Source organism: Leopardus geoffroyi, chromosome B2 (genome assembly GCF_018350155.1).
Source record: "Leopardus geoffroyi isolate Oge1 chromosome B2, O.geoffroyi_Oge1_pat1.0, whole genome shotgun sequence".
Classification (NCBI taxonomy): domain Eukaryota; kingdom Metazoa; phylum Chordata; class Mammalia; order Carnivora; family Felidae; genus Leopardus; species Leopardus geoffroyi.
In genome coordinates, this window is record NC_059332.1 from 119,238,392 (window position 1) to 119,264,040 (window position 25,649).

The window sequence follows — 25,649 nt, forward strand, 5'->3', positions numbered from 1 at the left end:
TCCTATGTTAATAATTGTCATATTTCTTTAGAAAGTAATTTTTGTTAAATAAACTCAAAATGGATGAAAGACCTAAATGTAAGACAGGAAGCTGTCAAAATCCTTGAGGACAAAGCAGACAAAAACCTCTTTGACCTTGGCTTTGCAACTTCTTACTCAACACATCTCCAGAGGCAAGGAAAACAAAAGCAAAAATAAACTATTGGGACCTCTTTAAAATAAAAAGCTTCTGCACAGCGAAGGAAACAAGCAGCAAAACAAAAAGGCAACCGACAGACTGGGAGAAGATATTTGCAAACAACATATCAGATAAAGGGTTAGTATCCAAAATCTATAAAGAATGTATCAACTCCACACCCAAAAAAACAAATAATCCAGTGAAGAAGTGGGCAAAAGACTTGAAGAGACACTTCTCCAAAGAAGACATCCAGATGGCCAACCAACACATGAAAAAATGCTCAACATCACTCATCATCAAGGAAATACAAATCAAAACCACAATGAGATATCACCTCACACCTGTCAGAATGGCTAACATGAACAACTCAGGCAACAACAGATGTTGGTGAGGATGCGGAGAAAGAGGATCTCTTTTGCATTTCTGATGGGAATGCAAGCTGGTGCAGCCACTCTGGAAAACAATATGGAGGTTCCTGAAAAAGTTAAAAATAGAACTACCCTACAACCCAGCAACTGGACTACTAGGCATTTATCCAAGGGATGCAGGCGTGCTGTTTCGAAGGGACACATGCACCCCCATGTTTATAGCAGCACTATCAACAATAGCCAAAGTATGGAAAGAGACCAAATGTCCATCGATGGATGAATGGATAAAGAAGATGTGGTGTATATATGTGTGTGTGTGTGTGTGTGTGTGTGTATATATATATATATATATATATATATTTGTGTGTGTGTGTATATACATATATATATGTATATATATATACATATATATATATATATGTATATACACATACATACAATGGAGTATTACTCAGCAATCAAAAAAATAAAATCTTGCCATTTGCAACTACGTGGATGGAACTAGAGGGTATTATGCTAAGTAAAATTAGTCAGAGAAAGACAAATATTGTATGACTTCACTCATATGAGGACTTTAAGACACAGAATAGATGAACATAAGGGAACGGAAGCAAAAATAATATAAAAACAGGGAGGGGGACAAAACAGAAGAGACTCTCAAATATGGAGAACAAACAGAGGATTCCTGGAGGGGTTGTGGGAGGGGAGACAGGCTAAATAGGTAAGGGGCATTAAGGAATCTACTCCTGAAATCATTGTTGCACTATATGCTAACTAACCTGGATGTAAATTAAAAAAATAAATTAAATAAATTAAATTTAAAAAAAAAGTAAATTTTGTTCACAAGTGATCTTTACTCCTCTCTACTGTGCCTGCCAAAGTAAAGTCTAAAAGGAATTCTTATCGATAATTCACCTATCTACATTTTGAGAGCCTTTTGAATTTTTTAAAAAAATAATAACTTTATTTTTAAATGGTAAAGAACAATGTGTTTTAGGATCTGGTGTTATTTAGATATTTTTTTCTCACAATAGGAAAAATTAAGGCTTTAAGAAGAATGACTTTGTTAGCTGAGTCCTACTTTAAACATTTTTTGTGTTTTTACATATTTATTTAGAGGTTCATTCCACTACTGACTTGAAGTAACTTACAAAGAAAACAAATAAGTCAGCAGTAACACACAACTAAGAATACAGAATTAAATTCTTAGATGCATCTAAGAGTAGAAATTCAAGACGAGGTGAGAAAGAGTACAAATATGCAAGAAAGAAATCTACATATTTGCTATTGCCCTGTTTCAACTTTTGCATTCAATTTACTGGACCAAATTTATCTTCTATTTTTTATGTATTACTTTTTTAGGGAGGGAGGGAGAGAGAGAGAGAGAGAGGGAAAGAGCGGGCTCAGGCACAAGTCGGGGAGGGGCAGAGGGAGAGGGAGAGAGAATCCTAAGCAGACTCCGTGCCCAGCACAGAGCTGGACGCTGGGCTTGATCCCACAACGTGAGATCATAACCTGAGCTGAAACCAAGGGTCTGACACTTGACCAACTGAGCCACCCAGGCGCGCATTATTTACTGGGCAAATTGAAATTGAACTGCCCTGATTTCTGAGCAGAATGATTAGAATTCCAGAGCATATTTAATTAAAGAATGCAACAACACTTTTGGAATACCTATTCAGTTGGTCATTACCTACACATATCAGCCATTTATGTTAGAACATCTCTGTTGGTACTTCTCAGCTCTGTCTGATTTGGTTTATCAATTTTATAGTTTATTATATTCAGGGCAATGAGGGTAGGACGTAGGTTAGGCTTTTTCTATTTCACTTTGAATTTCTATGATATGATATATGGTTCTCTGTCGATTTGTTTTGTTCCTGTAGCTGTCTTTACCAGATTAAGAAAGTTCCTCTGTATTCCTAATTTGTTAAGAGTTTTTTTCTACCAAGAATGAATACTGACTTTCATCAAATGATTTTTTTTCTGGATCTTTTGAAGTGGTTATATGAATTTTATTTTTTCCCTGTGAGTTTGCTGAATTTTATTAGTAGGTTTCTTTTTTATTATTTTATTTTATATTTTGTTTGATTCAAGTTTTTATTTAAATTCTGGTAGGCTAACATATAGTGTAATATTAGTTTCAGGACTAGATTTTAGTCATTCATCACTTACATAAAGCACCCAGTGCTCATCACAAGTACCCTCCTTAGTACCATCACCCATTTAGCCCATCCGCCTGCCCAGCTCCCCTCAATTTATTTTCTGTTGTTAAGAGTACATTTTATGATTTGCCTCTCTCTCTCCTTTTTTTCCTTCCCCTATGTTCATTGGCTTTGTTTCTTAAATTCTACATATGAGTGAAATCTTACGGTATTTGTCTTTCTCTGACTGACTTATTTCACTTAGCATCATACACTCTAGCTCCATCCACATCACTGCAAAAGGCAAGATTTCATTCTTTTTGATGGCTAATATTCCATTGTATATACATACACCACATTTTTTCTTTATCCATTCACGAGCCAATGGACACTTGGGCTCTTTGTATAATTTGGCTATTGTTGATAATATTTCTATAAACATTGGGGTGCACGTGCCCCTTCAAATCAGTATTTTTGAATCCTTTGGGTAACTACCTAGTAATGCAATTGCTAGGTCATAGGGTAGCTCTGTTTTTAACTTTTGGAGGAGGCTCCATACTGTTTTCCACAGTGGCTGCACCGGTATGCATTTCCACCAACAGTGTAAAAGGGTTTCCCTTTCTCCACATCCTCACCAACATCTGTTGTTTCCTGTGTTTTTAAATTTAGCCATTCTGACAGGTATGAGGTGATATCTCATTGTGGTTTTGATGTGCATTTCCCTGATGATGAGTGATGTTGAGCATCTTTTCACGTGTCTGTTAATCATCTGGATGTCTTCTTTGGAAAAAATGTCTATTCATATCTTCAGCCTATTTTTTCACTGAATTATTTTTTGGGGGTTGAGCTTGATAAATTCTTAAGAGATTTTGGATACTAACCCTTTATCAGATATGTCACTTGCAAATATCTTCTTCCGTTCTTAAGGTTGCCTTTTAGTTTTGTTGATTGTTTCCTTCACTGTGCAGAAGTTTTTTTTTTTGTTTTTTTTTTTGTTTTTAATCTTGATGGAGTAGGTTTCACATATTAAATTGCCTGTGAATTTCTAGGGGGAGTCAATCTTGGTTGTGGTGTTTTACTTTTTTTTATACCACTGGATTTAATTTGTTTATATTGTGCGTATGATTTTTATAACTATGTTTTATGGGAGAGGATGGCTTGTTCTTGTATTTCTTTCTTCTAAAATTCTTATCAGATGTTGATGTCAACATGCTGTCCACATAAAATGAGATTGTAAATATGTCCTTGTTTCTTTTCTCTGGAAGATTGGTATTCTTTTTTCCTTAAATGTTTCATAGGAATCAAGGATGAAAGCTGGGCCTGATGTTTTTTTCCTGAGAAAGGAATTACAAATTTAATTTCTTTCATAGAATCAGTGCTATTCAGTTTTTTTTTTCTCGTGTCAGTTTTCATCCCTGATTCCCTTCCTCCCTCCTTTTCATTCTTCCTTCTGCAGTGTATACTATTCTGTGGCTTGTTTTCTCTTTTGGTAATATATCTTGGAGGGTTTTTTTTTTTCTTTTTTCTACAGCAATAGCTATAAGGCTTCCTCATTGTTTCAATGGCTGTGTAATATTCTGTAGTATGAAATTACCATATTTTATTTATGGATCGCCTATTGAGGAATATTTAGATTACTTCCAAATTTTGACTATTTTAATATAACAATCATGTAAGAAACATCAATGTGCATGTATCTGAGAAGTATTTCTATTTCATTGTACTTGTATTCTTGTATTCCTTAGTAGTAACTAGATCCAGCATAAACAGTGGAAAACAAATTATTGCTTATTTTTTTCTTATTCTGATGAGGCAGCCGTAAATTTCTGTTTTATTTTCTAAATGATATGTTTTGTATTCTCTTACTGCTCTGGTGTGTATAATCAACTCTGCCTTCATGACTTATTACTGCTTACAGTTGATATGTTGCAATGCCCTTTAACTGATTTGTACTCGATTGGTATAAGTTTTTCAAAAGAGGAATTGACTACACAGGGACAGAATTTTGTCTACTTTGTTCAGTGCTTCATCTTTAGTGCTCAGTATAGAGTCTGGCACACAGTAGGTGCTTAAAAATAAATTATTCATGGAGAGACACAGTGAGATATATTGTTTCAAAACAGTACCTATGGGCTGAAGGACATTCTTTCCTTTATTTGGTGAGTGATTTTTAGGGGTATGGTAACCAATGGAGCGTTAGGTGTTTTAATCAAGATGCAGAGATGAATGAGATACCAGGCCAATGTCTCACAGACCAGAGGGAACAGGTGCATAACAGGACAGTTAGGGCACAGGCCCTAGTGTAATGGCACTGAGAGGCATAAAAGAATGAGCAAGAACTCTGCCTCAGACAGATGTGTAAGGCTTGCAGAGGGAAGGATGCTTGAACTGGTTCTTAAAAGATGTTTCTGCTTGTCATGGAGAGAATAAGGGGAGGAAAGGTGAGATGATGTAATAGGGAAAGGTGAGATGTTCATACTCATTTAAAGTTTAGAGAGCCTTGGTGGGGGCAGGTAGTTGAGGGACTCTAGGAAAACATGGTCGAGGAATGGGATGAGACGGCTGAACAGGGCTTGGATAAGACTGCAGAAACTCCTGGGTTCTGTAGAAATAAGTCTGGACTTTAGCTTGTAGTCAGTAAAGACTCACCACAGGTTTTAAAGTAGCAGAATATATCAGAAAATCTGGTAAAACAATAGATTAGACAAAATCACGTGTGTTTTCTCACCAAGAAATTTGAAGGTACGAAGTTGCTGGTTTGGGTTCAGTGTCTTGTGGCTATCCAGAGCAAGATCTCTGTAATTGTCTTCATATTTTCCTCATGGTTGAGTGGGGGGCTGCTGCAGCTCCAGCCACCATGTTCACGTTCCAGGTTGGTAGCAGGAGGGAGCATCCTAGAGCAATCAATTATTGGAATCCTTATCAAGAATGCAAAATTTTCTCTGAAGATTTAAGTTTCTGTCTCTTTGGCCAGAACTGACTCACCTGACTGCAGGGTAGGCTGAGAAGTGCTGTCTGGGCACATTTATGTTCCAAATACAATACAGGTCTGTTAGGAAGGGAGAGGGGAAAATGGATTGGGTAGACAACTGTGCCTTCTGTCAGTGTGACATTAGATATGATTCTTAGGAAAATACTTGTGGGCAGTATACAAGGTGATTTGGGCTGGATAACTTGGGTGACCAGTATATTCTCCCCAGTCGAGTGGCCACAATGTCTATGGATTATAAGTATGGACTGGCTGAAAAATTTTTTCAATGTTTGTTTATTTTTGAGAGAGAGAGAGAGTGAGAGAGAGAGAGAGAGATAGCACGAGTAGGGGAGGGGCAGAGAGAAAGGGAGATACAGAATCTGAAGCAGGCTCTGGGTTCTGAGCTGTCAGCACAGTGCCCAATGCAGGGCTCAAACCTACAAATTGTGAGATCATGACCTGAGCTGACGTCGGACCCTTAACTGACTGAGCCACCCAGGTGCCCCCCCCACATCAAGGTTATATTAATGATGACTTATAGTTCAGTGATATCACTGGGATATATTTAAGGTTTTTTTTTTCTGTTTGAACAAAGTTACAAAGAAATAATGAACTACAATATATGTTTAGTAACCATCTAAGAACCATACCTTTATGTTAATTCCTTTAATTTCACTCCCTGCTTCATTCATCACGTGTTTACTAGGCACCTCTGTGTGCCAGGTACTGTGCTGGCCGCTAGTGATGGACCAGTGAGAAAGATAGGCCAGTCCCTATGTTTATGAGCCACAAAGCCTAGTCAGGGAGACAGGCAAGAAGCAGGAGAACCCATCAACAAGATCATTACAGTTTATATTATAGGATACTAGGAGAGAAACAGTGAGTGATAGAGCAACAGGGTATGGGAGGCAGGTGCTATTTCAGGAGAGGTGGCCAGGCCACGAGAGGCCTCTCCGTAGAGGTGACCTTTGAGTTGAAATATGAGAATGAGACAGAGCGTGGTGGGGTGAAGAGAGAGGAGGAGGTGCAGAGACCCTGGCAGGAAAGGGCCAGAAACGGAGGATTGAAGCTGGTGTGGGTTCACCATGGGGAGGCAGGGGGATACCGTGTGATGAGGAAGGCAGGGGCCTTTCCATGTAGGGTTCACTGGGCCGTTGCACAGGAGGTATGGAAGGCCTGAACCATGAAGGGGATGGTCTGATTTGCATTTACAGAGGCCCCCCTGACTGCTCTCTGGGAAGGACTTGAGGGAGGTAAGAGGGGCTAGAGGGGGACCAGTTGGTTAGAAGGCTGTTTGTTGCTCTGGCTCAGGAGAGAGACAATGCTGATTTGGATAAGCCTTTCAGAAGAAATGGAGCACAGCTGCCAATCGTACAGCCAACCTAGAACTGCCAGGATTTGCTGGCAGATTACATATGGAAATTTAGAAAAGGCTAGTTTCTAAGTAAAAAACTTTTAGTTTCATGTTGCCTGTAAACTCTGATGGCAGTATCTTACCTGGGTACGTGCAATTCTTCCTAACTCATCCTTCCTGCATTGGAAGGTTAATGTCTATTGAGATAAGGAGGTGGCTTTTTGGTCTTTTTTTTTTTTAACTCAAAAGAAAAAAAAACAACAGGAAAGAATTTTCAACAGAACAATAATTCTAGCTTAGTATTTGCCCTTGAAGATCTCGTGTGTGTCCTTCATCCTAAGGGAAATACCTGCTTTTCTAGCTTTCCCAGTTCACGAAAACTGATAGCCAGGAAAGAAGATATAATAGTCATTTGTTTTTTTTTAGTTAGAAGAGAGATTAAAAGGAAGTAGCAACATCTCTCTCTAGGCTTTCCTTATTATTCATAAGCATTTCCATGGAACATAATAACCTGAAGAAAAGCAAGTGATTTTTATGTAAGTTTATTTGAAATAAGCCTAGTCTACATTAATTAGTGTGCACATCAATCATGTGGGGGGTCTTGTGGAAATGAAGATTTTGACTCAGAAAGTCTGGGTGGCCCCAAGATGCTGAATTTCAACCAGAATCCCATCTGGTCAGCAAACCACACTTGAATAGGAAGGATCTCAACTTTTCCCTGCTCTTAATCCCTTATACTTTTATTTTTCAGTGTTTTAGTATCACCAGACTGGAGAAACCAACCCATTAGAACTTAAAACATACTTGGTAAGTAGAAGAAACAAGTAAGAATTGTTTTCCCCTCTGGAAATCTTTTCTAGATTTGCAAGTCACTTTCCATCCTTGGTCTGAGAAAGCCTAGCATTTTGATTGTTGTCTGGTATGTTCTTTACCGTGATGACTAAGAATCTAACTACATTCTAAATTGTGACTATTTCCCCAAATATTCCCAGCTGCTTTCAAGATGAACTCTATAACATCACTAGAAAAAGACTCCTTGGCCTTTTTGGGAAGCCTACAGTACAATCCCAAATAGCTTTTTTTTCATCATGTGATGTTCAGAAGACCACAGAATTTTAGGGTAACTTTTCAAATTAGCATTAATCATACATGGTTTTCTTATAAAAAACACTTCTTTCAAAATGACCCACATCTTGAAAAGAAAAAGCACATATTAGTTTAGACAAGATTTTGGGGTAGGAGAGAACTTATCTCAGAAACCTCATTTGGGAATGATGAATTTTAATATTCTCCGCCTCAATAACAATAGTTGCTTAGTATATGCTATTAAACTAGTTGCAAACTAAAGGGGAGGACCAATCCAAATAATAAGCTTTAGTACTAAGTGTATTTACAAGCACCAGGACATGTGTATAGAAAGTTGAAGTCAAAATTAGTTCACCAAAAAAAAGATATGTTTTATACAAGTTACTATGTTAGGAATACTCAGAATGTCATTTTTTTTGACACAAATATGACTTTTGAAAGCCTTGCTACTCCAAAAAATATGTTAATTTTAAAAGACATCTGATTACCTAATTATTTAAATGTCTAAGTTGAGATTTACAAAAAATATATTTAGCTAACTAGTATTTACTCAGCTAAAAACATGACAACAAGATATCCTTCCTGCTACTAAGCTTTTATTCATCCTTTTCCAAGTTTTCTTCATTTTCAGCCCCTTCTACATTTTAATATTTTACTTTATGCATACAAAAGATTATATGTAAATATGAATAATTTATGAAGCATATTTTCAAAGGAATGCCTGTGAACCCATCCCCTCCTTAAGAATGAGAAAAATACCATACCTTTTTATTCTTTACTTATTCATATCCTGTTTCTTGCCCAGTGATGACCTCTATGCTGAATTTTTCATTAATCACTCTTTAAAAAATTAACTTTTCTGTGTAGCCATGTGAATTGAAATATTATTTAGTTCCTTTTTTTCAACTTTATAAAAATGATTTCATAATGTATATATCTAGTCTTTTTCTACTTGGTACGGTTTCTAAGATAATACATATTATTGTCTGGTGATAGGTCATTCTTTTCATTGCTGTGTAATATGAACTTTGAGAATGTATCAAAATTTGTCTAGTCTTTTTTTTTAAATATGGAACGCTTCACAAATTTGTGTGTCATCCTTGCACAGGGTCCATGCTAATCTTCTCTGTATCGTTCCGATTTTAGTATGTGTGCTGCTGAAGCAAGCACAAAATTTGTCTACTCTTTTGTAAGTGGACATTTGGTTTCCCTGGGGTTTTTTTTATGTTATTGTGAAACATGCTTCCCTGAACATTCTAGTACTCCTGATGCACAAAGAGATTTTTGAGGTTGTATGTATATTGTGTATATCTTGGAATGGAATAGCAAATGATTAACTTTTCAAAAGTATCAAGTTATTTGCTGGGGTACAATTTTATCTTCCCATTAGCACTGTATACACATTCGCATTGATCCACATGTTGGTTTTGTTAGTCGTCTTAATTTTTGTTAAAAATAGATATAATATTGTTATCTTAATTTGAAGCTACTTGACTATTGCTAGAGTTGATCACTTTTTATATGTTTATTGACCATTTGTGTTTCCCCCTCTGTAAAATGTTTGTTCATTCTTTTGCTCATTTTTCTTTTGGGTTATTCTTAATATATTTCAGTTTTCATTTGAGGACTTTCTTATTTACTGATTTTTTCCCCTAGGTACTATATTTCAGTTTTCATTTGAGGACTTTCTTATTTACTGATTTTTTCCCCTAGGTACTTTCTAAACAGAGAATACATCTAATCTTATATTAGGTAAGGGTTCTCTTGGTAAAGGCAGAGTAGCTCAGATCAACATTCCAGTGATAACAATTATATACATACTCACACAATATACATATAATTTTATACACACATACAGGTGCATACACACACATGTGTGTGTGTGTGTGTGTGTGTGTGTGTGTGTGTGTGTGAGTATATATTTTTTTCCAACTCTCTCAAGCTGTTGGAGGACAGAAAAAGGTAGGCAGAAACTGAAGAAGCATTGGTACTTGTAAACAGAATAGTGTTTGGTGAACTTCCCATATTTAATGCTTGTCACCTGAAGGCAGCTCTAGTCTGCACTGTATTCAGGGTTACTGTAGCAACTGGAGAGTGAGGGTGAAAATCCCAGAAAGGAGAGAGACACAGGAGAGCCCAAATTCTGCATGTTGGCTCTGCCCAATATCTGGTTGACCTCTGAGGTATGCATGTGTGGTAGGGAACAGCCATCTAAGATTGAAAGGATTGAACAGAGAGTTCAGCTGCTGACCACTGCAGGGCAAACAGAATTTGGAGTTTAAGTTGCAAGGTATCTTCCTGCTAAAACAAGCAAAACATCACATCAGTATGCTCCAGAAATGTAACATATTCTCTACAAGACTCCTGTTGCAAAATAAAATGACTAAATACATGAGGAAAACAGGGAAGTGATACCCATACTGAAGAGCAAAGGTCACCAATAGAGAATTACTCTGAGAAATTGGAATTAGCAGATTGGATTTTAAAGCAGCTGTTACAACTATATAAAAATGTAAAGAAAAACATGATTGCAATAAGTCAGTAGTGAAAATTTCAACAGAGAAATAGAAACTCTAAAAAAGAACCAAATGGGAAATATAGAACTAAAAAAGACAATATCTGAAAGGAAAAAGAAACCCTACTAGATGGGTTTAAGAGCAAACTGAAGATGGCGGAAAGAACCAATGAACTTGAAGATAGATAATAGCAATTCTTCAATCTAAATAACAAAGAGGAAAAATATTTAAAATAAAAATGAATGAAGATGAACTGTCACTTGTAGGACAATATCAGGTCTAACATGAATATGAGTAGAGTCTGAAAAGAGATCTAGAGAAAACAATGCAGAAAAAAGATTTGAGGAAACAATGACTTAAAACTTCCTAAATTTGATTAAAGATATATTTGGTATTGTTACCAAATCTTGTCAGTTCTATTGCCAGAAATCTCTGTGAATCGAGCCTCTCTTTTCCACCCTCCTACTGGCTTTCATTTGCAACAGCTTTCTGTCTTGTCACCTGGAGACTTGCTTCTCCCAATTTTAGTGTATCATCCACATTGTCTATCTAAAATTAATATTTTTCAAAATCAAAGCTGATAATGACATTGTAAATAAGATAAAAGGTCCTTAGCATGACCTTTACACTATGACCCAATCTTCACCTCCTGCCTCAGATCCCTCATACATCCGCCTTACAGGCTTCTATTACACTGAGCTTCTCGTTATTCCCTCACAAGACAAATCCTTTCATGCCTACATGCCATCTCACAGTGGTCCCTGAGTGCCCTTACCTTTCTTTCACTTTTCTGGGAGACTTCTATTATGTCTTCAGTGAAGTCTTCTTCAATGATGCAGTGGTCTGTCCTCTGTGTTTCTATGGCATGTGATAAGCATCACTAACAGTGATGTTAGATCACAGACCTTGGGAAAAAGAGACTGTACTATATGCTTCTCTAGTGTGGGGACTCTTCCTCTTTGTATCTGATGTACAAGGAGGCTCGTGGCTGACATAAAGTATGTGCCCAGTAAGTGCACGTTGAATAAATAGAATATCTGGTAGAAGTTGTATTATAAATATCAGCATGTATTAGACTGGACCATAGAAAACTTCTGATATTTGACAATTTCTGAGTATAAAAATAGCAATTTCCTGTAGGTACACACACACACACACACACACACACACACACACACAGAGACACACGTGCACACAAGCTTATATCTGTTAACAAATTAAGGCAGTTGGAGTTGTGTAGTCTACTTCTGTCTATTAACATTAATCAGGAAATTACTTCAAATTGTACCAAGATATCATTTGACCCAACCCACTACCTTTGGACGTGTGGCATATTCTTGGGTTACAGAAGACACTCAGAGAAATTATTTGCCCAGGGATTACAGAGCTATTAAGTGGTAGAGCGTGCTGATAAATGTGAAAGAGTTTAAAAGTACATATCTAGAAATTTCATTAACATATAAAATTTTTAAGTAAGTACCTGCTATCTATTCAGTGACAATAAGTGACCCATACCTACTTCTTTTCTAATTCAGTTTTTCTCAAAATATTTTTATGAAAAATCTTAAACATGCAGGGAAGTTAAAAGAATTGTACACTGAAAGCACAAATAGTCACTAGTTTTAATGAATAAAGCTATGAAAAATTAGTATGTCCATGTTGGCTGTAGACCCCTGAACTAGAAGACATGGTAATCTGTTTTAAGGGGAGGAATAGCAAGTACAGGTAAAATAAAATACAAAACTAAAAATAAAATCATGCTAATTCTTAACAGTATTCAAATGATGGGCTATAGTAGAGTGGATTAATTTGTGATATTTCTTTTTTTTATCAGCATATACGTTTTCTTTTTTTAATTTTATTTTTTATTTTTTAAAATTTACATCCAAATTAGTTAGCATATAGTGCAGCAATGATTTCAGGAGTAGATTCCTTAGTGCCCCTTACCCATTTAGCCCATCCCCCCTCCCATAACCCCTCCAGTAACCCTTAGTTTGTTCTCCATATTTATGAGTCTCTTCTGTTTTGTCCCCCTCCCTGTTTTGATATTATTTTTGTTTCCCTTCCCTTATGTTCATCTGTTTTGTCTCTTAAAGTCCTCATATGAGTGAAGTCATATGATTTTTGTCTTTCTCTGACTAACTAATTTCACTTAGCATAATACCCTCCAGTTCCATCCACATAGTTGCAAATGGCAAGATTTCATTCTTTTTGATTGCCAACTAATACTCCATTGTATTTACATACCACATCTTCTTTATCCATTCATCCATCGATGGACATTTGGGCTCTTTCCATACTTTGGCTATTGTTGACAGTGCTGCTATAAACATGGGGGTGCATGTGTCCCTTCGAAACAGCACATCTGAATCCCTTGGATAAATGCCTAGCTGTGCAATTGCTGTGTCGTAAGGTAGTTCTATTTTTAGTTGTTTGAGGAACCTCCATACTGTTTTCCAGAGTGGCCGCACCAGCTTGCATTCCCACCAACAATGCAAAAGAGATCCTCTTTCTCTGCATCCTCGCCAACATCTGTTGTTGCCTGAGTTGTTCATGTTAGCCATTCTGACAGGTGTCAGGTGGTATCTCATTGTGGTTTTGATTTGTATTTCCCTGATGATGAGTGATGTTGAGCATTTTTTCATGTGTTGGTTGGCCATCTGGATGTCTTCTTTGGAGAAGTGTCTATTCATGTCTTTTGCCCATTTCTTCACTGGATTATTTGTTTTTTGGGTGTGGAGTTTGATAAGTTCTTTATAGATTTTGGATACTAACCCTTTATCTGATATGTTGTTTGCAAATATCTTCTCTCATTCTCTTGGTTGCCTTTTAGTTTTCCTGATTGTTTCCTTCGCTGTGCATAAGCTTTTTATTTTGATGAGGTCTCAGTAGTTCATTTTTGCTTTTGTTTCCCTTGCCTTTGGAGCCGTGTTGAGTAAGAAGTTGCCTCGGCCAAGATCAAAGAGGTTTCTGCCTGCTTTCTCCTGGAGGATTTTGATGGCTTCCTGTCTTACATTTAGGTCTTTCATCCACTTTGAGTTTCTTTTTGTGTATGGTGTAAGAAAGTGGTCCAGGTTCATTCTTTTGCATGTCGCTGTCCAGTTTTCCCAGCACCACTTGCTGAAGAGACTGTCTTTATTCCATTGGATATTCTTTCCTGCTTTGTCAAAGATTAGTTGGCCATACATTTGTGTGTCTATTTGTGGGTTCTCTATTCTGTTCCATTGATCTGACTGTCTGTTCTCGTGCTAGTACCATACTGTCTTGATGATTACAGCTTTGTAGTATAGCTTGAAGTCTGGGATTGTGATGCCTCCTGCTTTGGTTTTCTTTTTCAAGATTGCTTTGGCTATTTGGGTCTTTTCTGGTTTCTAATTTGTGATATTTCTAATTAGTGTATCAATTGAGAACTTTCTGTAAACTCACATGAATATAGATTTTATCACCTTAAAAAAATTTAAATGTTTATTTATTTTTGAGAGAGGGAGAGACAGAGTGCAAGCTGGGGAGGAGCAGAGAGAGAGAGAGGGAGACACAGAATCCGAATCAGGCTCCAGGCTCCAAGCTGCCTGCACAGACCCTGACGTGGGGCTCGAACTCACGAACCGTGAGATCATGACCTGCGCTGAAGTTGGACGCTCAAACGACTGAGCCACCCAGGTGCCCCAGAGTTTATCACTTTTTTAAAAAAGTTTGGATTTGAATTCAAAATATGAGCAAGTTTTTGTTCTAAATTGGTGCTGGACATTGGACTTGGTGCCATAATTTTATATGAGATAAAGATGAAGTCAACTCTTTGACTGTCTTTAAAGTCAACAATTTCCCAGCTCAGTAGTCCTGTATCATCCATGTAATGACAAAGTCCATAATTGTAGAATGACTTATTGGGGCTTCTTTTCCATTTCCCTGTGAAGGTAGCCCTTTTGGCCTATAATCATTTCCCAAATATTTGTTTAACTTCTAATGAGAACCATACTGGGGACATAGAAACAAGTGAAATAGGCAGAGACCCAATATTTATGATAGTTAGCACTTAGTAAGGTAAGAAGCCTTGAAACAAATAACTTTTCCAAGTTACTAAACAAAGGATTTATTACAGTTGTGATAAATCCCATCAGCTGTCATTAGTAATCAGTGGAAATATAAGCACATCCTAAGGATAGAGTTAAAATCTATTCCTGTAATACTCTCACCCATATGTTGAATCTCTAACATGTTAAGATTTTGATTCGGAGCTGGCAATTAAAAACCAATAGTAAAACTTCACTGACTTTTTTTAGTTTAGAGAAAAATGTAGAGTTTTTGTTGTTCTTTTTAAGATTTTGTATTGAATGAAAGCATAAAGTAGAAATCAGCCAACATTTCTATTTATGTGCAGGTCAGTACTGGTCCTAACAGTCCCTTCTGGTGCATTTCTTTTGGCTAGTTCAGAACAAATAGCTTAACAACATCCACTCTTGCAGGTAAGCATCAATATCATGCGTTCTCCAGAGCCCTCCCACCTGTGTACTTGCATAAGCTTTTGAGAACTTTCCAGCTGAGTCTGAGCAATGAGAAATGGCCAGGGGGTGTACCTCCTGGTCGGGGGGTGAGGGGGAGGAGGATTGAGGTAAACAGAGCTATAAAACAGGATGGGCTTGCCCTGAATTTCATCACTTAAGGTGAATTTCGCTTCTAATTATAGCTTTCCTCCTTTTTGAGGCTTGACTTTTGGACAGTTTATCATGGGGAGGTCAGAAGTGTTGGGAGGTTCAGGCTGATTTTTTTCCAGGCAGTTGTGGAGTTTTGTGTCCCCACCTCCTAGAATCCTGAATGCTCATGGCTCTGTAAATCCTCAGTTAAGATATTAGGTCACTAGATCAGAGACAGCCATTATTCTCTTCAGGAATCAATAAGCCAACTATTATGGGTTGAATTGTGTTCCCCAAAAAGATATGTTGAAGTCCCAATCTCTGGAACCTGTGAATATGACTATATTTGGTAATAGAGCCTTTACAGGTATAATCAAGTTAAGATGGAGTCATAGTAGATTAGTGTGGGCCGTAATCTAATGGCTGGTATCTATATAGGAAGAGGGGCATTTGTACACACACACACACACACACACACACACAGGAGAGAAGGCCATGTAAAGGCAGAGGCAAAGATTGGAGTGACGTATCATAAGCCAAAGAACACCAAGGATTGCCAGCAATCGGCAGAAGTTAGAAGTGCTTAGGAAGGATTATTTCCCCAAAGCCTTCAAAAGAGTGTGGTACAGCCAATACTTTAATTTTGGAATTCTAGCCTCCAGAACTTTGAGAGAATAAACTTCTGTTGTGTTAACTCACCTAGTTTGTTACAGCAGTCCTAGGAAACTAGTACACCAAGCAGTAGAAAAAGATTCATCCGGCTTGATCTCATGAATGCTGAGATCATGACCTGAGCCAGAATCAAGAGTTGGATGCTCAGTCAACTGAGCCACCCAGGCACCCCAAATCATCTGACTCTTAAGATGAAGACAGGAGACCTTTCTGTTTCCTCATCCCTCCAGATCTAAGCAGGAGCTCTCTGCCAGTGTCTAGAGCAGGTAGCATTTTAATCTTCTGCTACAATGCTTCCTGTGCAGATGCTCCTGAAGAAATCAGGCATCTCTCGTGGGACCGGAGCAGGCAGGCTCCAGAGGTTTCGTCCAGCCTGTTCTGAGTGTATCCAAAGGTCTCCTGAGGCTTATTCTCTTCCAGGAGTTACAGTGTCCAAGTTGTCACTCAGCCTCCTCCCATTTGAGGCCTGTGCTCCAGCCTACCACACACTATGACATAGTGCCTGACCTCAGAGAGCCTCCTATGTACCTCCAGCTCCTCTAGCTTGTCCTCTGCAGCCAGACCATTATCTCCTAGAATGTAAATTACTGACCAGGAAGGAAAAAAGTATTTTGGAGTAATGTAGTGTTGCACTTTTACACACACACACACACACACACACACACACACACGCATGCATGCACGCACACACATGCATGTATGTAGACACGTATACGTATATTTTACTCCCTGTTCAAATACTTCTACTGACTCCCTGTTCCTTGGTGAATAAAATCTAAAATGAACTCTTAGCCTGGCATTTAAGATTAGTCACTACATTGCCTGACAACTCCCTTTATGTAATCTGTAATCTAGCTGAGCTCTCATACTGAACCACCTCCCATCTTTCAAAACCTAGATCAAATACTAACTCCCATGAGAAGATAATCTTTCCTCATTTCCACAGCCTATTTTGAGTGACCATAATGCGTTGTTTTTACCATTCTGATCACGTTACTCATTGTATTGTATGTTTTTGTATGTTTGTCTGGCCCCTTTTGCCTGGCAGGAAGAAAGCTTGCTGCTCTTAAAAGTGAAATTAATAGTACAATACATTGTGAAAAGCGAAAGCACAGCAATTTTGATATGTTTTCATATGTAGGAGGGTCTTCACTGGTGCTGTCATTGCTGCAGTAGCTAACACTTCCTGAGGGCTTATTCTGTGCCAAGCAGTGAGCTAAGCATGCTACATAAGTTATTTTAGGTTTTTTCCACGAATGCATGCCAATTTCCTTGTTTATTTTTGTGTCCAGTGTAGCTCATGGCATGGTTGTAGATACTCAATAAGTATTTGCTGAAAGGTGCAACTAGGAGGAAAATGCATGTAGGATGTGAGACTTCTGAGCCCTTTCTCTTGATCTCGAGTGATGTATCATCTTTATGAAAATTATGGCTGAGTTGATCCATTTGGGAAACTACTGTAACCTAAATCTCTATCATGGAGTATATTCTAAACTAAAGGGGATTATGAATGATGCTGTGATAATGAAGAAAAATTCTGAATCACAATCCTAAAGTGTTCCCTATTATATATACCTGTGTGGGACACAGATGTGAAATAAATGCTGGATTATTTTAAATCATGGTCCTTATGATACATGCAGAAAAACATAATGAAGGCCATATTCAATATGCAGAGTGTGAACTGTTTTATATGTTTAGTCCTACCATTTCATGTATGACTTTCTGGAGAACTAACAAATGCAATTCTAAACTACAGCTATGAAGTTTTCCTGTAATAACTGAAATTGTATGTGTAGACATTCGTATCAAGAACTAAGCATGTGTACTTTTTAATAGCCTTTCTTTTCTATCACGTCCCAGCATCATGAACATGGACACTGGTGACTGTATAGAGCTTAACCCAACTCACAAGAGACCCTAAAAACCAAGCTGCCTTGTGGGCTTGGCATTAAATTCAGACGACTTTGAAAAGCAGTTCCAATCTTTTTTTTTTTTTTTCTTACTTTGTATTTTTTTCCGTAAGAAAGCTGGGTCTGACCTATTTTTAGGATTTGGCCCATGGAATTGAACTTGGTGGTTTTCATTTCACTGTTGTTGTTTTTCTTCTTCTAGGTAAAAAAATACATAAATAAAAAATAAAGCATAGGAGTCCTGGCTGTCATGACTAGAAAAGCACTGAAGCTTTCTTCCTTTAATTATACACTTAAAGGCATGGCAGTGTAGACACATGCTTTATGTTTCCTGGAAACTGCGGGTTTTTAGTTCCCCTAAATCCTTCTAACATTTCTCTTTAAATAACTCAGTGACTTCTAATGGCCCTTAAAAGAATGACATCATCAAAACACCTAAAATTAATCTACCTGAATATTAGTTCCCATTTTGTTTGTGGGTATATTTCACCATTATGGCTTCTATTTTTTTCCACTGGTATTATTCTCTATTCTGTCCTTTGTCCATCTCATAAAGACCTCTCTCTTTAGCTGAAGAAGATTGACATAAACTCCTTTATCACTCCAAGATCTTAGTGCAAACTGGAGGGAAATCAATGAACTTGGAAATTGTTCCATCAGAACAAGATGGTCCTCTTCCCCTTTCCAGACTCTCTTGATTGATCCTCTTGTGAATTCTTGTTAGAGTGGGTGTTAGTGGAAATAAATAAAACACAATTTGTTATCAAGTGCTTCTATTACTCAAGTTACTGAATGTTAGATGTGTAGCCATCAGGTTGTTTTCAAGTCCTGCAAGGCTTGAATGTTCCTGTATATTCCATTGCCTTAGGCAGATAGACAATTTCAGTGCCGGAAATCAGGATTACAAATATAAGGAAAACATGATAGGCAATTAAAATGTTTAATCATCTAAAGTCTAGAAATTAGGGCAGATTGACCATCTCAGTAGATGGAAGGAGTACAAACTGAGTGCCCCAAAATTGCTACCATCACTTTTGTTCCAGAGTTTGTTTCAGAGTTTTGTAGCACCCACTGAACTTTTCCCCTATCTTAACACATCTTTTTTGTATTTGAGAGTCTGGCCAGGATTGGAAACAGAGGTGTGAAAGAATTACAAGAGTGGCTGTTTTTGCAGTACTTTTGGCTAGAAGTGAAATAAGCAGGAAATTCTAAAATGTCTTGAGAAAATTTGTCCTTTAGAAAACTTTAGCTTGATTGTTTTTTTGTTTTTTTTTTTTAAATATGAGAATTAGACATTTGGGTTAATATGCAAATAACAATGGTACTTACATAGGTAGCCACAGTAATCATAACTAATTTAATGTCTATACGATACTTTCTAGGGTTTTCAGTATTCTTTCGAATGCTTTTTCCTCCTCTGGCGGCTACCCACACCTTATCAGGCACAAGAATTTGGTGGTGTTACTTCCATTTTACGAATGAGAAAACTAAAACACAATGTTCATAGCAAAGTTTATTTTATTGCTTTGCCTAGGCAGTACCTTTTACCTTGTAGGCGCTCATAAATACTTTTAAATTTCTCAGTCAAGGTTAAGTGCTTAGGTGTGTTACCAGTACCCGCTAGGAATACAAATGCAACTCCTCACTTTATTAGTAATCTGAAAAAATATATTAAATGTGTATATGCATGTTGCTGTGTTCAGTCTGTGCTGTCTAGAATCAAGATATTCAACAAATTGTTCAGCTATTTCTGAAATTATAAGATAATTTAATGTTGATTTGAAAGTATAGAAACAATTAGACAAATCCCAATTCCTTAAAAAAAGATTACTTTATGATTAATATGAAGAAGGATTTGGATTTCAACATTTATAGGAGTGTTGTAGATGCCTATGAGATGTAGCAAGTAAGAGTAAACAAAAATGAATACATTATTTATTTATTTTATTTATTTTTTTTTTCAACGTTTATTATTTATTTTTGGGACAGAGAGAGACAGAGCATGAACGGGGGAGGGGCAGAGAGAGAGGGAGACACAGAATCGGAAACAGGCTCCAGGCTCTGAGCCATCAGCCCAGAGCCTGACGCGGGGCTCGAACTCCCGGACCGCGAGATCGTGACCTGGCTGAAGTCGGACGCTTAACCGACTGCGCCACCCAGGCGCCCCAAAAATGAATACGTTTTTATTTAGAGTTTAACCAAATAAGACTCATTAGCCTAAAACCTGACTTATAAGATCTCTCCCACATGTTCAATGTGATGAAGTTTCAAAGATATTAGTACTAAGTACTTGCGGTAATACTATGCTTGAATCAATTTGACAGTGCTATCAAAATATTTGAAGATCATTCTTTACGAATATTTGCATATGCCATGTATCCTTCACTTATTCACTTATTCATAAAGCATATTTATATGAAATCCACATGAAAATGCAGGAGTTTGTATGGATGTTTAATCTGTATTGTAATAAGCACAAATGTGCTTCAGAGCATCTAATGATTGTTGTTATGCTTGTTGGAAAGTAGAATATGGAAAGTAGAATATACAAGCATAGAGGATGTAGAAAGTACAGGTATAAAGAAAGTAGAATATTTAACTACAGAGAATGTAGTTCAAGGACACATAACTTAAGAAGTGATGTTTCCACTCTTCAGCTATCGCAATATACAAAGGTTATATTACATATATATACTTTCTTTATAAGGAAGTTGTTAAGTTCAATATAGTAAGCCTAGAGAGAGAGAGGTATGATCACAATATTCAGTTTTCATGATCTATATATGAAAATTTTCAGAGAAATAGATTTCAACTTCATAGAAGAAAGAATCTTCCAAAGAAAATAGTTGTTGGAAGCTTGATTGGGCTGCTTCAGGAGGCAGTAAATTTTCTTTCAATGGAAATGATCAGATAGGTGTTGTAGTGGGAACTCTAGCATTAGGTTTGACTAGATTATTTTGAAAGCCTCCATGATTCAGAATCTTACATTTGGAAACTTCAACCATTGTCTACTTCTACTCCTTTACTTTTCAGAGGAGAAAACTGAGCCCCAAGGTAAGAAATAGCTAATATGTTTTAGGGAGTTTGTTTAAGAGGAGTCTATCCTTTTGACTTTATTTAGAAACTAGTAAAATGTAACTGTATTCTCCATGAACTGTCTGCCTATGTACTGTTGGGAAAACTGGACACCTACTGAATATAAGAAGTCTTTCATCTCAGGTTAATAATCTGACAGATACAGCTCACAAAGAACAAGTTTTGTTCATGAATAATTGACAGTAATAATTTAAAAAATTTTTAATGTTTATTTATTTTTGAAGGAGACAGAGACAGAGCGTGAGCAGGGGAGGGGCAGGGAGAGAGGGAGACACAGAATCTGAAGCTGGCTCCAGGCCCTGAGCTGTCAGCACAGAGCCTGACCCGGGGCTCAAGCTCACAAGCTGTGAGATCATGACTAAGCCAAAGTCGGACGCTCAACCGACTGAGGCACCCAGGTGCCCCGACAGTAATAATTTTAAATTTCAATTTATTTTTTAAAATTCATGGACTTCTTTAGCCATTGGGATGGGTCTCATGGGCTTTATCGTGCAAGGATCTTCTAGAAGGAGTAAGAGAAAGGTCAGGATTACTTTGCAGATGAATACCAGGAGTTCTAAATTCACTTCCCTTTGTTATCAGTTATTCCCTTTATTATCAGTTATATGAGGCAAGATAAGCAAGATAAGATAAGCAAGATATCAGTTCCTAACTGCAGGGACAGCCATTCTAGTCCACAAAGACTAAGTATTCCCAGGATGACTGATAATTAGCCATTGCTCTGAACCTTCTGAATGCCATACCCCCCCCCATCTTCCCACTACCTTGGATGGTCTCTCCCTGCACAGACACACATGCTTCCCAAAATTGCAACAGCTAAAAGATTAACATGTTCTCTTACCTAGTTGATTGGAAACCAACAATTAATTTCTAGCTAAAATGATGTGCTGTTTATTCAACAAACTTATTTCAGGCCATCAAAGGCAACCTCTGGAATCTCTTCCTTCATTGAGTCAGGTTATTTTGTAATGACCATAAAATAGAGGGAAAATAATTTCACTTCTGCCATACAGTTAAGGGAAATTATGAAAGCCTTTGTTAGGTCTTTAAAGTATGTCACTGCATTTAAAAGTGTTCTCAGAGCATTCATTAGATTAGTTCATAATTAGGTTATTTGGATCATGGAGGAAGTTTTTTTTTTAATGTTTTATTTATTTTTGAGAGAGAGAGAGAGACAGAATACTAGCAGGGGAGGGGCAGAGAGAGAGAGAGAGAGAGAGAGAGAGAGAGAGAGAGATACAGAATTTGAAGCCGGTTCCAGGCTCTGAGCTGTCAGCACAGAACCTGACACGGGGCTTGAACTTGTGAACCTTGAGATCATGACCTGAGTCAAAGTCAGACGCTCAACCAACTGAGCCACCCAGGTGCCCCAGGAGTTGTTTGTTTTTAATTTTCTGGCTGGTTGAAAGGATTAGATGAAATGAAATTAAATAATGTTTTTTTCTTTTAGAACCTTGGATCTTACATATATGAGGCACAGAAATAATAAAACAGCTACCATTTCTGGAGTGCTTACTGTGCACCAAGCATTGCTGTGTCCTTTACATATATCATCTCATATGATTTAGTTCTAATAACCCTATGATATATATCCTTTATCATTCCCATTTTACAGCTGAGGAGATTAGAGGTTCAGAGCAGTGAAATGACTTATATAAGTAACATCAGCAACTCCTAAGCTGTAGAACTACAGATGTAAACCTTGATCTATGTAGGGCCATTGGAAGGTGTAAGGAATCAGAGGCTGAGTTCCATTTCTGTCTTCCAAGAACACCTAAACCTGGGTTCCTTCACAGGACTGTTCCCAGGATCCTCAGCCTGTAAACTCAGCCTTGGTCTAAGCCTTGGTCTCAGTTCAGCAGTCATCGAACTAGGTAATAATCTGTCTAGAAACTTTAAGGTTGGAGTGTTTAGGAGCCACAAAACTGGATGATACCTGTATTGATGTGGGGAGGGGGGAACTTCCACAACTCAGAATTTCTCTCTGGTTAATTCCTTCATTTGTTAGTAGCTGGTCCTACATCATCTTCATTATCCCTTCAGTTTTCACTCCTTCATCATCCCATTTCTGTCTCACCTACCTTCGCCTACATCCTACATCCAAGATCTCTCTTGATCACCATAGGTATATATGTGACAATATTAAAAACACCATTCGAATTATGGAGGGATTGGAGGCTCCATATATTCTCCTTTTCTTCCTTCACAGGATTATCTCAGTGCTTTGGACATAATAGACACTTAAAAAAATATGTGTGGATGGATTTATTTTATAGTTTTAAGAGGAAATATGTCATCGTGTAGTAGTGATATTCAGAGAAGTCTTTGGAAGATTTTTTTTGTTCACTGAAGAAAGATTCAGAAATGCTTATTAGATTTATTACCTATACTTCTTAGATGCATTAGGAGTAAAAGGGGGCAGTTAAGCTTATACTTTATTTAAAGAATGAACAAAAGCTTTTATTCACTAAACAACTGCATTCCAAGTCATTTCAACTTCTATTTAAGAACTTGTTCCTTGGTTCTGGGAAGCCTTAGTTTACTTCTGTCATGCTGTGGTAGTCATTGAGTAAAACAGATGAAAGGCAGCTTTTCTTGATGCTGTGCAATATATATATTTTACATGTACTCTTTCCAGATATATGGAGGCTATCAAAGGATATGCCGTTGATAGGACTATGTGCCAGTTACCCCGGAGGACGCCATTTCTAGTAGTATTTTACCTGAGATAAGTAACAATGATTATTGTAATAAACTCCCAAATCTCAATCACTAAACATGTGATATAGAGTGGATCAGCGAGCAGCCCATTTTGTGGTCATTCAGTAATCCAGCCTTCATCCATCATCTTAGGACCTCTGAGTCTTTTAATGGCTTCTCTACATCCAGCCAGAAAATGAGGTAAGAGGGGATCACATTAATGCTTCAGCCTGAACTGTAGTATAGAATCACACAAGGGGATCCAGTCATGCAGCCGTGGCCCTAAGTAGCAGGGGAATGAGGATGGTAATGCCATCTAGCTGTGTGCTCAGGAAGGAGAAGAATTTGGGTCAACGTAGAGCAGTATTGGCCACAAGGTGGTCTGTGAATCTCCAGCCAAAGTCTGTTGTTTCCATAGCAGTTAGCTCGAGTGGCGCTTTACTTGCAATGTTGGGCCTTCAGAAGCAGAAAAAGAGAAGTAGCTTATTAAATAATACTTTGCTTATTAAATAATGGTTTTTTCTACTTTCTTCCACCTTTGTGAGTTTTCCTTCAAATTTTGAAAAGCAAATCAAACAAGTCTAGAGGTGTAATAAACTCTCACCAAGGAAACATGGCATGTGGTAAGAAGTTCACAGAATGTAAGAATGCTAATACCAAAAATCAGATAAAACTCAAGTTATACACATTGAAAATTAAGAAAATGGCACTGTTACTGAGTTTGTTTATATAGTATCTCATAGACTTAACTTTAAAGAAGATAGGGAGCTTATTGTTGCTTTCTTCTATAAAGACATTTTTTTTTTTTGAAATAGACTGTTAAAAAAAAAGATGCTCTAAGCAGCCTACCAAATGGAAGAAGATATTTGCAAAGCATATCTATGATAAGGAATTAATATTCAAAATATATAAAGAACTCATACAACTCAAGAGCAAAAAACCTAAAAACCAAAACCAAACAATCAATTAGAAAGGGGTAGAAAAGAAATAACAAGTATTGGCAAAGAATTAGAGAAAAGGGAACCCTTGTGCACTGTTGGTGAAATATAAATTGGTACAGCCAATTTTGAGGAGATTCCTCAAAAAATTAAAAATAGAATTACCATTTTATCTAGCAATTCTACTTCTGGATATTTATCAGAAGGAAATGAAAACAGATATGTGGATACCATGTTCATTGCAGCATTATTTGTAATAGCCAAGAAAAACATGGTAGGAACCTTAATATCTACCAATGGATGAGTAGATAAAAATGTGGGTTATCATACAGCCAAATAAAAGGATGAAATCTTACCATTTGTGACAACATGGGTGGACCTCGAGGTCATTATACTGAGTCAAATAAGTCAGACAGGGAAAGACAAATACCATGTGATCTCACTTATATGTGGAATCTGAAGAATAAACAAATTGAAACAAAACAAAACCCAAACTCATAGATACAGAGAACAGATTGGTAATTGCCAGAGTTGGGGGGTGGTGGGAAGGTGAAATAGGTAAAAGTGGTCAAAAGGTACAATCTTCCTGTTATAAATAAGTCCTGGGGATGTAATATACAGCATGATGATGATAGTGACTAATACTGTATTGTGTATTTTAAAGTTGCTAAAAGAGTAAATCTTTAAAGTTCTCATCACAAGGAAAAACATTTGTGACTGTGTATAGTGATGGATTTTTACTAGATTTATTGCAGTGATCATTTTGCAGTTTGTACAAATATCTAATCATGTCGTATAACTGAAACTAATATAATGTCATAGGTCAATTTTATCTCAAGAGGGAAAAAAAAACAATGAAGGAAAGAAATGATGCTTTGCTTTACTCTATAGGCAGATCTGTGAGGGTTTTACTAACAATGGTCCTTATCCCAGCAAGCGTCTGAAACAAGTCTGGTAATGAAAAGTACTTGGTGTGTTTTCTGGAATGAAAATGATTTCAGAGATAATCCAAATGGGAAATTTTGACTGTAGAGAAACCGTGATGCAGTTAGAGGACTAAAACAGTACTGTACCTAGCAACT

The 25,649-nt window shown here is 37.2% G+C and overlaps 1 non-coding gene across 1 annotated transcript; it reads right to left on the reverse strand.

Moving 5' to 3' along the window:
- Positions 1-9,164: 9,164 nt before the first annotated feature.
- LOC123609974 lies at positions 9,165-9,271 on the reverse strand. Its single transcript, XR_006718016.1, has one exon. It is a non-coding gene; the product is annotated as a U6 spliceosomal RNA (small nuclear RNA).
- Between the last annotated feature and the right edge of the window lie 16,378 nt (positions 9,272-25,649).